We start from the raw sequence: 4,128 nt of genomic DNA, 5'->3' as shown, positions 1-4,128 counted from the left end.
AGTTTTCCGACGGCAGAATCCGTCGGAAAAATGTTATTTTTATTTTTGAAATAAAAACTGGTTATTATTTTGGAAAAAAATGGAAAAAGTTTACCGACGGATTTCCGACGGAAATTCCGTCGGTAAATTTAATCTCATTTTATATTACTTCTAATTAACCCGGGAAATAGATAACTTATTATAAAATTGCACGACGGATTTCCGACGGAAATTTCCGTCAGAAAATACAAATCCGTCGGAAATTCCGTTGAAAATGCATTTAGCGGCGGGGGTTTTTCCGACGGCAAAATCCGTCGGAAAGTTGTTTTTCCGACGGATTTCGGACGGATTTTGCCGTCGGAAAAACCAGATTTTTTAGTAGTGGCACTTATCAACTTATTATAAGTTAGAAAGATTTAACTTCTTCAAAAACTCTTTATTACCGGTTTGGCACCGGTATAGGTTATTTATCCAAATACTCAAAAATGATTATTACTGGTGTCACACCTGAATAAGTCAATAAATTGTTTTTATAAGCAATCCCAAACACCCCCTTAATTTCTCTAGCAGCATGCCCGTAGTGATGGCCAAAAACCGGTCCCGGCGTAACCGGTCTCGGTCCTGGTCGAAAATGGTAGTTATCGGTTATGGGCCGCCGGTCCCAACCGGTCCCTGACATTAAAAAATAAGATTTTTTTTAATTTTTTTAATGATATATATTTTTAATACATTATAAAATTTACAATTGGTCACCCAAATACACTTAAAAATGCGTTTTAATATAATTAAAATTACATTGTCTTATAAAAATGCATTATAAAATTATTTAAAAATACTTTTATTTATAAAATTATTTGAATTTTCAGGCCGGATCGGGCTTGTCCATAGCCGGTCCCGGTCCCACGAGACTAGCAAAAATCCCAACTGGTCCCCATTTTCGGTCCCATAACCGGTCCCAGGCCAGGCCGGGCCGATTTGGCCATCACTAATGGGTAACGTCCAACTAAAGAGTTTATGTATCGTGAATTTGAACTTATGTAACCACCCCATTGTATTCCAACCATCACTATTGCCCGTTTCCAGGAAAACGGAAGCTACCAACCATCGACTCTAATTAAGTTAAACTCTCCCTTAGAAATAGAGGTTGTTTGTTTACCTCTTCATAATTCAACTAAAAGACAAACTAAGAAGTGAATTTTGTTTGGCAAAAAAAAACTTTGCATCTTAATGGTTCTAAAACCCTTTGAATGATTTTGTATCTTGGGCCTCCCTAAACTATTCAGAGCTCTAATTTCATTCTGATACCAAACAACCATATTTCATTTTGCATTATATCATAAAAGCCTTTTAATCATTCTACACTAAACCATTCAGTAACTGTCAAACAATCTCTATAATCTAAATAGTTAAATGATTCGTGAACTCTCTCCATCAACAAAAATACCAATTTTAGTTGGTGATGTATTATGATGTTGATTATCGGACAAACCATGAAATTAACGAAACAACAATCCCAAACAAAACAAATTAAATAAGAGCCAGAACATCAAAAATGAATTGCATGAAAATTTAAATAATACTTTTTATTTTATTAGCAGATATCGGCATTTGATGAATCACTTAGGAGTTATTTACCGAATACTTACTTGATAAGGGTTTATCGGTAAAATTCAATACTCACTTACTCATTAAGTAAGATTTTAGTTCACCAAAACGGTATCGTATGCAACAATTTATCCGATAAGTGTTAAACATGTTAAACGTCTTTGCCCTCACTTACAGGGTAAAACTCTTGGTCATTGCATTTGCTCTTACCAGATAAGATTTTTGGTCCTTGTCATATTCATCCGGTAAGGTAATATGACTTGATAATCGCTTACTCAGATAAACGTTTAGTAAACGACCCTTTTATATAAATATTAGGGGGAGTTTGGATTCTGTAGAGGAATTTGGATTTGCATTTAGAATCTTTGGTGTCTTTGTTTTGTAGAATTCAGAATAGAATTGAATTTTATTCTTCATAAATAAATGACAAAAATAATATATAAATAATTTATAAAATAGTTAAATTACTTTTTTATTAATTGACTATTACAAAACAAATGTTTTCAACATTTTTTAAAAACATTATTTTATACAATTCTATGAAATCCCGTGAAATACCAAACACCCTCAAAAGATTTCAAAATCCTATGTCTATATGATTTCAAATCCAAGAAATCCTTCAAACCAAACATGGAATTGAAATGAAATCCAATTTCAAATCCCTCCAAATCCAATCCAGTACCATAAATCAAATCAAATGAGACCTTACACTGTATTATATTGCTACAAAGTTGAATATATGCAAGCGAGGCTAGTGCAAAAAATAGACAAGTGAAGTTACTCTTTGGTTCTTAGGGGACGTTTGGTTTGCAGGATTATTTTTGAGGGATTTGGATTTGATTGAACTCGGAATCCTTTATTGTGTTTGTTTTGTAGGATTTGTAATGGATTTGAAATCCATTTCTGTATAAATCATGTTTAGTTTGTAGGATATGGATTCCAAATCCATTCCTTTATGAATGAACATCAAATAGCAAGACGGTCATATGGTAAAGGAGCTCGCCGATGTTGTTGGCCTTGATCATCGTGTCAAAGAGTCTGATTTCTAGAAACTGACCTACTTCAAATGCATCATCAAAAAAAACCCTCTGCCTCCACCCTCCTATCCCGATCCTCCTCCACCAGTCATCGGAGGCCACAGAAGTCGCCGGCTACCACATCCYARAGGGAACACGAGKYATGGTTAAYGCATACGCCATCAACCGTGATAAGAGCGCTTGGGAAGATCCCAACACATTCAACCCATCTCGATTCTTGGAAAATGGAGCTCCAAGTTTCAAAGGAAGCAACTATGAGTTTCTTCTGTTTGGATCTAGCCTGAGATCTTGCCCTAGGATGCAGCTTGGCTTGTATGCGATAGAGATAGCAGTGGCCCACCTCCTCCATTCGTTCACATGGTAGTTGTCGGACGGGGTGAAACCCAACGAGATCGATATGACTGATTTGTTTCGTCATAATTTTTTTTGTAGGGCTTGGGTGGCTGAAGTGTTTCGGTAACATGCGCAACCGAAGACTCGTAGGTGATCATAAGTGGAGTTGCGAAAGCAAAGAATGAATGTGGAGGTGTGAAAGTTAAGAATTTTAGTGGGTAGGATGTTATGGAGATAGGTTGTTGTGTGTAGAGCTTCTACCCAAAAGGTGGGAGGAAGGTAGGCATGGGCCAGAAGAGGGCGTATGATGTCGTTTAGACGACATATCATGCGTTCGGCTTTGCCATTTTGTTGTGATGTATGTGGACAGGATAACCAAAAGGTTATCCATGATGAGAGGCAAAGTTGTTGAAGTTGGTGTTTTCAAACTCCCCCCCCCCCCCAAGTCACACTGGAAGCTTTTAATTTTTCAATTAAATTGTATGGATAAGAGTATGAAATTTGGTGAAGTTGGTAAAAATCTCCAATTTAAATGTAAGAGCATAAATCCATACATATTGTGTGTGGTTATCTATAAGGACCATGTAATATTTGTAGCCAGATTTACTAGTTATGAGTGACGTCCAAAGATCACAATGGATAATATCAAATGGTGCAGACATAATAGATGAAGAATCAACAAAAGGTAAACGTTTATTCTTTGAGATTTGACACGAATGACAAATAGATGATGTTCTAGTTTGAGTACAAGAAATAAAAAATCGAGCACGAAGAAAATCTAAAATCGTCATGTCGGGATGGCCAAAGCGATTGTGCTAAACGTCAACGGGAGAGTTGGTAATGAGGGTTGTTGTTGATCCTCTCTCTCAGTAATTTGATGATAATCCCTTCTCTTTCACGTTGTATTTGTGTTTCTGTATTTTCAGTTCCAGCGATCTTCACTGAGTATGTTCAATGATCGCTGAAGAACTTGCATTGTAAATCTATCAGAGACAACAATACTTCAAGAAGACAATATTCACACCAAAGAACCTTCAGCAAACGTCGAAGACTGAAACTGAAGATTAGAGACCGGCGAGTACGTGATCTGAAGCGGTATTCAGTGATTACAAGCCTATCTACATATGTGTGAAGACTGCTCAAGCTTCAGCGAATGATGATGAGACCTTCAGGT

This window comes from Cynara cardunculus, assembly GCF_001531365.2.
Source record: "Cynara cardunculus var. scolymus isolate 2C chromosome LG 15, CcrdV1, whole genome shotgun sequence".
Classification (NCBI taxonomy): domain Eukaryota; kingdom Viridiplantae; phylum Streptophyta; class Magnoliopsida; order Asterales; family Asteraceae; genus Cynara; species Cynara cardunculus.
Note: the sequence above shows the minus strand (reverse complement) of the source record.